This window comes from Sinocyclocheilus rhinocerous, unplaced genomic scaffold (genome assembly GCF_001515625.1).
Source record: "Sinocyclocheilus rhinocerous isolate Xijiao unplaced genomic scaffold, SAMN03320098_v1.1 scaffold8, whole genome shotgun sequence".
Classification (NCBI taxonomy): Eukaryota; Metazoa; Chordata; class Actinopteri; order Cypriniformes; family Cyprinidae; genus Sinocyclocheilus; species Sinocyclocheilus rhinocerous.
Genome location: NW_015666800.1, coordinates 918,862 through 927,921, shown reverse-complemented (window position 1 = coordinate 927,921; position 9,060 = coordinate 918,862).

Sequence of the window (9,060 nt, the reverse complement as noted above, 5' to 3'; positions counted from 1 at the left end):
ATATGTAGTTTTTTTTTTGGTGTTTGGCTTAGTGTTATGTTAGAATCATTATTATACTCTTATACCAGTTGTTCTTGAATTGTTTGAATTGTTTTTAGCTTTATTTTTTGCTTTTCATTTAAATGTTAAGTTTTGAAATTTTGTTTGTCATTTTTATTTAATCTCTTTATTTTTAAAAGGTGTATAGGTAGTATTTATGAAGTTTTAGCTTTTAGTTTTGGATCTGTTTTTAGTTGTTTTAATACTACAATTGATTGCTTCTGTTGTCCTCATTTGTAAGTCGCTTTGGATAAAAGAGATATATATATTTGTGTATTATAAAAATAGAGATTGGGTTTATTACTGTACTTGGCAGTTTCATTATTAAGAGCAACATCTAGAGTCCTAAAACCCTTTTTGAACTCAAGAATGGGACGTGATTGTACACATGAAACTAACTTAATACGGATTTATTCTCTTGCTCATTGCAAAACAACTGAACCAACACCCATTAAAAACACCCTACAAAACTATGCATTCAAAGAAAATCCTTAAAAGCCTGAAGCAAATTTTAGTCAACCAGATTAAAAATTTTTTTTTTAAATCCCACAATTATTTTTTATTTGTTGTTTCAGATAGATCTGCAAATTTGTAGTATTTATTTAGCTATGTAATAGCACTGAACAGCTGTCATTTGTCATATATTACTCTTTTAAATGTGTGTAACATGTAACTTGAACTAGATGAATTCTGTGGAATATGGAAGAAACTGTATTATATTGAAATCTTAAACAAGGAAGTACAGCAGTCTGCAGAGTCATAAGAGATCATTTGCATGTATGACCTACAGATTATGTAGACTTCACAAGCTTATGCATCCCTCTAGATTTTAGTCACAAGTATAAATGAGGATAGTACAGGTCAGGTATAATCTCAGAGCAGAAGGTTTAAAATGGCTCTCTAAAGTTGTAAACGAGTTCACTAAAAAAATATTTTAAAAAAATTAATACAAATAAATAAATATATATATATATACACTAAAAAAAATTATTGAATTACGTTTTACAAGAATGTACTATTTTAGTCTTTCTACTTCTAAATTTTACATTTAATTCAGTGTGATACTTGCCGATTCTTTGTCATTATTTCACATATTATTTGTGAATTTTAGCAATTTCTGAGTGAGAAGTGTTTCCACACCTTTTTGTGTAGGATGAAACAAAATATTTCTATAGATACATATAAATATAATGCATATATATTGTATCTACGGTGTGCACTGTAACACTGTTAACAATGAAATTATGCTGATTAACATATTCCTTAGAAGGACGGGTGGCTGGATTTGCTTGAGTCTATTTGCAGTTCCCCCAGGATGTGGTGAGTGATTCCTTTCTGTTTGTGTTCTCTCTCCTCTCTACTGCTCTTGACAGTTATTTGCCAGCTCCAGTCATAAGTCTGAGTGTAGAGCACCAGGATGTGAGCGTAATAAGATGCAAATACAGACCACCTATTAGGCTTGCCAGAACTCATCCTGACTGCGTGTATCTTATAGAGTCTAGTGTTTCTCAGTATTCAGCCAGGTACCGATAAAGTCATACTGATATTTATTACATCCAAGAAACATCCTATTTGCTCTCATAACAGCTGCTCTCCTCTTCATTGCCATTTGACCAGTTACTGCCTCGAGACAAAAGCGGGATGTTAAACAAATAAAAGAGAAATACTGAAGGATCTCCATGATGTACTGAAATTGACGTGCGCAAATGACTAACTGCTTTTTGCGTTTTCCCAATAAACAGCAGCAGTGAAGGTTATGGGATAAGCTCTGGTGTTTTGGAGAAACTATTAGGAAGATGTTATCAAGCTGTCTTGTGTGCTTACAGTGCAAACACAGCGAGAGGGTGAGGGTAGCGTGGGCCCGTATGCTGAACCCTCCTCTATCCCTGTCCTTTCATGTCTGATATATCCTTGAGGTCAGCAGAAAGGTCAGGTTTTATGGGACATCAACTGGACTGGCTGCTTTAGTTTAGTGGATTATTAAATTGCTTGGGAAGATAGACTAAAAAGTACATTGTTAACCTCATATCAATTTACATAAGTCACTTAATTTTCTTAGTTACTGTAGCCAAATCAATGATAAACAAGAGCATTCAGAGCATATATTTTCAAAATATAATTTAAAACACATGTGCCAAGTTGTGTACCCTTTGTATTCATGTCGGTTGCATTTGTTTTTGAAAAACTTTTATACCATTTTTAAAGCTTTAATTTAATGACTTTAAAATGTCATTTGGTGTAACCATTATTATAATCATTCATTATTATAACCATTGTATTTATACCCTGAATACATTGTGAGTGTACACATCTTTATCCTTATTATTTTCAAGTTGTTGTTTTTTTTCATGATACAAATATCAAGAATTATTACCAAGATTTCTGGATCTCCAAGGCATTTCTGAATTTTTAAACAACTATGATACCGTTTTCAAGAAAAAATTAATAAATAAGTATTTCCTTATATGCTGAATACATGTGAGTGAACACATCTTAATCATCATTATTATTTTTAAATATATGTTTCAATGTATTTTTATTATTATTTTATTATGAACAATATTGATAAATATTACTTTTTTTTTTTTTTTTGAGGTTGTACCACATGGCATTTTACAAAGGTAACAGGTAAAACCAGTCCCAAAGGTCAAATTTTTTGATATTTTAAGAAATTGATCTTGACACACCTTCATGAGGATCTGCATTGGTCCTCTCTGTGATATCATTTCCTGTTTTATGTTTTCTCTGCATGTTTCTGGAGTTTTTTACTTTGCTGACCGCACCACATGACTTTTGCAGATAATTCTATTAAGATATCAGGACAGTTGTTTGCCATTTGTAAATTTATGCCCCCAAAATATATCAAAATTAATATTAATATACAGAAATTGAAAAACATGTTTGTCAGAGAAGTCATTGTATTTGTGATTTGTATTTTTGAATGAACAGATCACGTCATTGACCAGTTGTTACAGCTGGGCTTTCTACCTATTCACAACAAAACTTGGCCAAAATGAAATATTTAGAAATCCAATTTAGAAAACTTGGCCAAAATGAAGTATTTAGAAATCCAAATAATGACCAACGTCATTTCCATAGGCAACTTCAGTTTCATGTCAGAGCAAGCTGACAGTGAAAACTGACTCATGTTATATCCAAGGTTTTGCTCAGTGGGTTGGGTGAAAGAGTTCATTTGTACAACAATAGATGGTGGGATGTGTTCCATTGTGAAGATGTTGCAAGACATCTGATTGGGTTGAGCTTGCAACTGTCAAGACTAAAAAACGGAATCTTTTCCCACAGCAGTTTCACTCACTTATCATTTTCTTTCTTTTTCTCAAGCAGTTGAAACACGCCGGTTGAAACATGTTCGAAGCGCAGAGCAATGCTTCAGCACACCCATCCGAAAAAAATATGACATTAGGTACATTTGATAAGCAGATACTCGAAGCCTCACAGAATAATTCTCATAGGGTCGACAGAACCTGTAAACTGCATAACACTGTCCTCGGAGAAAATAAATGATACCATATTGTTTAAAGCAGGTCTGCTTTTTTTTTTTTACCAAGGTAATTGCTGAGTGACGGAACTAATTATTAAAGCAAACATGCAGTCAGCCTTGTGGGTTGTGTCGTTTGTTTTAAAACTTTGTTTTATATGTACATATATTTTGCATTTATGTTAGCCCTATAGAATGTTTTTATTGGCCCCTTGTTTCATAGACTTCTTGTTGATTTTCTTTGCAGCATGTTTTTATTGCTCTTTTATATCTCAGGAGACATAATGGAGTTCTCAGTTATATTTCATTGAAATATCAACTTTAGTTACTCAGTCAGTTCCTTAAAAGAAATAAAAGTAGACACAACGTTAGAGCTGATGTTGAAAACGTTTGAATGCAGATCTGTCCTGTTCTTGCTTTGACTATCGTGAGTGATCACAGTAAATATGCTGGGACATACTAAGGTTTGTTGTTTACTGGTTGCCTCAAAAGGAACTGTGCAGGAATGTTGATGAACAAAACTTTCAGCATTCCATTTAGTTCCAGCACTCAAACGAAGACTCTGAAAAATTACTTTTAAGATTTTGAATGGTTTTAGTTGGTATGCCACTTTCACCAGTGGCACTGACAGCATTTGCAGTGCCTGCAATAAACCTTTACGTTTGGCACCATTTTAAATGCAGCTTAATTTAAATTATCATTCAGTTTGATTTAGATTCCGGACGATTTTACCCATTTTGAAAAAGTAGCAGCATATTTTTAAAAAGAGTACTTATGGAAATAATATATTTTAAACAAATATACTTGAAAGTGTTTTAAATTGAAATGTATATTAGACGTTAAACTAAAGTTTACTGTTTTTTGACCCACCTAAGTAGGACTTAAGTACATATTTATTTTTGATTTCATTTTCTTCTCCTGCCAACTGACAAACATTTATGGTAAACTAACCAACTAACCAAATAATTTATCAGCTAACTAACTAAATAAATAAGTATACATTTGTGATCATGAAGTTGCATTATACAAATATGTAGCAAACACTACAGTTAAAATTATAATCAAGTACTTTACATGTACTTTAGTATGTTAGCCAACATGTCAAGATAAGTGTCTTTCTTTAAAGCATGACAAAAGATTATTAAAACATGATGATTTAAAAGTGCACTGTTTAAAAATATTATTATTTTGAAGTATTGTTTGATTAATATTATCTACCTGCATGTAAAGTTTTTTAAATTATACTTTTGAGATTTTAAGTACACTACAAGTGCACGTTCATTACAATTAAGACCATTCTTTTTAACCAAGGACTATTTATTCTTCCTTTAACAAATTATCCTAATTGACACATGTAGAAAAATTTAGCGGGCAGATGTTTGCAGAACTGATGCAAAGTATCCTGAATATGAGAATTCACCTGTTACCAGGATATTATTTTTTTTATCTTTTTTTTTTTCACAAATTATAGTGATGTAGAGTAATAATCTTTTTTTCATTAATTGATCTAAATAACTAAGGTGTCTTAGTACCTGCACTCATTAATTTGAATGGAAATGCAGTTTGCTTGGACTCTAGAATTGTAATGGAAATAGCTGCAGTATAACAGAATGTTGCATGGCAGATTATACCTATCACCTTTGTTTTCAGGTCATAGGACAGAGAGGCGTGACACACACACACACCCCTATATGGATAGTCACAGTATACTAGCATGCACTCACACCGCTGCACTCGGTCCAGATATCTCGAAAACCAGATAAATCTATGCTTCATCCAAGCCATAAAATATGACATGAGTGCAAAATGAGAAGAGCAGATTTCATGAGCCATGCTATGAAATGATCTCAGATCATCAAGAGGTCAAGTAGCAATTTCTTTCTTTATTTACTACACGCCACTGCTTTTGACACTGCAAAGACTTTCATAAGATGACACCTGATGCTCAAAGATACAGGGACAGGAGCTTGATACGAGGAGAACTTTAAACGAGCAAGTTAACACATGCGTATGTCACAACCTGCACTTTCCTCTCGAGACAACAGCGTTTGAACCTTCATTAGAGTGGAACACTGATGCGAATGTGGCCGTTATAAAGGGCGGTTTACATTATGAAGAACTGAGATTAGGACCTGTAGAACAACATCAAACTACAGAGGTTGAACATGCTTCTCCGCCATACCCGGTTAGGCTTCTTTTACAGCTCTGGCAAGTTTTCAGCTACAGAGATTTTAGATTTCTAATTCAATCTTCAACATTCTGTCAGACATTTTCACTTCAGGTTATACAGGATTCAGTTCTGCAGACCGTGATGCAACCACAGCGGCATTAAGACTTTAATATCCCAGAATACTGTGAGCGAGAGTGCAAAATGAGAGAAATACATATATTGCAAAAGAAAAACAAGCTTGGTGCACAGATATGCAGACAGATATAGTATGTATGAGTGATGGAGGTGCAGTAACATTCACTCTCTGCTGCTGTCAAGCACCAGGGCAGGTAAGAACAGGCAGGTTTCAGTTGAGTCCATGCCAAAGCCATTACACTGAACTTATTACCGCCAACTCAGTCTCAGAACCACGAAACAGCCCTGTACACACATCTGTCTCCCGTTACAATGCTCTGCCTCCCATGTTAGTGTCATATTGTGAAGATCTGACAATGAGGTACTGAAAGAAAACACATTCTTATAAAAAAAACTTGACCAAAGCTGCTAACCGCGCATTTATCATCATAATAAAAGGGCAGAGGCCATAAGAAGTCATTTTTAAAAGCATTCACCTTTTTGCCCTATAGTTAAAAAAAAATAACAAAAATCATAAATCATAAATTCTTCTTATTATTATTATTTTATACATTAAACTTTGCAATAACTAAATGAAAAGAGTAAAAATTCTGGAAAAATACAATTTAGCCTTTTTCATTTTTATGGAAGAAATCTCTTATGGTCACCTAGGCAGCATTATTGAATGATTAAAAATACAGTAATAACAGCTGCTTTCTATTTGAATGTATTTTAAAATGTAATTCATTGTGATGCAAAGCAGACTTTTCAGCAGTCGTCTGAGTCACATGATCATTCAGAAATCCTTCTTATATGCTAATTTGCAGCTTAAGAAACCGTTATTTCATTTATTTATATTTTTGTGTAAACCGTGCAACATTGTTTTATTAGGATTCTTTGATGAATAAAAACAACATTTATTTGAAATAGAAATGTTTGGCTGGCACTTTTGATCAGTTTAATACATCCTTGCTATATTTTCACTAATATATAATGCAACTGCATTTTAAATGTCTCTTAAGTGCCCAGGTACTTTTTGGGACACAACATTAGATCTATAATAAAGACTGTTATTCAGCAAATATGGTTGCTTCAGCAGTGTGCTTTGGGCCTTCATCATGTCAAAATGTGATTCATCTTTTTCTCATTGTTTATTTCTAGGTTTGGCATCATTGATTTCCCTTTTATCCTGAAAAGTGGCTCAGTTTTGATGAAACACCCCATGTTCCTGTTCTTTTAGATGATACAATTTTCCATCCTCAATCAAATTGACATTTGTGACCCTAGACCACAAAACCAGTCTTAAGTCGCTGGGGTAGCCTATATTTGTAGCAATAGCCAAAAATACATTGTATGGGTCAAAATTATTGATTTGTTTTTTTTTTTCAATCAGATTCCAGATTTTCAAATAGTAGTATCTCGGCCAAATATTGTCCTATCAAACCATATATCAATGGAAAGCATATTTATTCAGCAATTTCGAAAAATTGACCCTTATGACTGGTTTTGTGGTCCAGGGTCACATTTGATCTGATCACAGATGCTGCCACATGATCTTTGCTAGTCATAAAACACCACCAGTTCATGTCAAAGGATTTTTTATGAACCATCTCATACAGGTCACGGTTGTAACATTGTCATGAGGTCCTCAGCAGTGTGGAAAACAGAAGGTGGGTTGTGTGGGATGGAAGCATTAGTTGTAGATTAGAACTTTGATATCTTGAACTTTGATAAGACTACTCCGGGGAAACTTGCTTCCGTAATACGCCCATATTGTTTCTTCCAAATAATGGCCCTTAGTCATGATACAAATTCAAGTGTAAATCATTCAAAAAACATTCTTAGATTCAGTTGTTTAGGACAATTTACTTGTGAATAGATTTATGACTGTTTTACACAGAAATCTGTCCTGTTTGTATCAGACTGATATACTGGAGAAGAACCTCATTTGAGATTTTCTTGCAAAGAGAGAGGATTCGTGACTGGTACAGCTTGAGTCACCTCAACCATAAACTTTAAACCACCTCATCATCTCATTTTGCCTCCTGCTTTATTGAAATGACACACTTTCAGTAATTATCCAGGGCATGGTTTGGCACAACTAATCCTCACAAGTGTGTCATCAGTCACAACCTGTCAAACTACAATCGGAGTCAAATTGACTGGCAATCCCAGATGAACATTGGATTGAACTACTTATATTTGCTCTTAGAGAGTTTTGAACCCAAACACAGATCACTTGGTCAAAACAGCTGCCTGAGCAGAAGGCCGGCTGATGTGCACTGAGTGAGTGAAGTGTGAAATTGTGTTGTGACTATGCAATCCAAGAGGATTTCACAGTGTCAGATAAACATGGGGCAAGTCGACTCCCTGTGAAAAACGAACGAGTTTCAGTTGAACCTGAGCCAGATCTTGCAGACAAAGGGGAAAAGGCAGCGTTCAGGGTATTACTGAAAGACATCTACTGTAATCCAATGATTAAAACACTAATACAGGCATTCAAAGCAAATGCTGTAAATCCATATTAATTTTAAAGGCAAATGTGTATTTAGTTACGTAAAAAGCAAATTGGTCGCTTAAATTTGACTGATTTAGACTTAATCTCTCTGCTGTGCATACATTATCACATCTGAATGTCTTTAGATTGGCAATGTGATTTGGCAAAAAAAATAAAAATCTTGACACCATTACATCAAAACATTTAAAAGTTTTGTTACAGGTTTAAGATCATGGCATGGAATTTATGGAATTTCAGCTGTAGATAAAGGTGGTTTTAAGGGACATTTAAGCAACTAAAGGAAAAAAAATCTTGAACAAGATTTAAAAAACAAAAATCATACATGCACGTACTCTGAGCTATATGTGATATTTTTTATCATTATTATTATTATTATTATTTTATTTATTTATTTATTGTTGTGCATTTTGGCAAAACACAAAATTGTCTTATGATGACAAATAATATATTTTAATATGAAAAAAAAAAATTTGTCTACTGAACAGTACTTCAATTTAATTAAATCAAACATGAATTTTCATATGTTGATCTCTAGAGCAGTGTTTCCCAACAGGGGTGCCGTGTAAAAAAATATTTTTTTAATATTTTTAAATTGCTAAAATGTTCAAAAGAGCATCTATTATATAATATCCATTTCTGATGTCGCCAATAATTAGAAATGCACCGAAATCTCGGCTGCCGAAAATTAGTTCACCGCTCAGGTTTCACTTTCACGTGGTG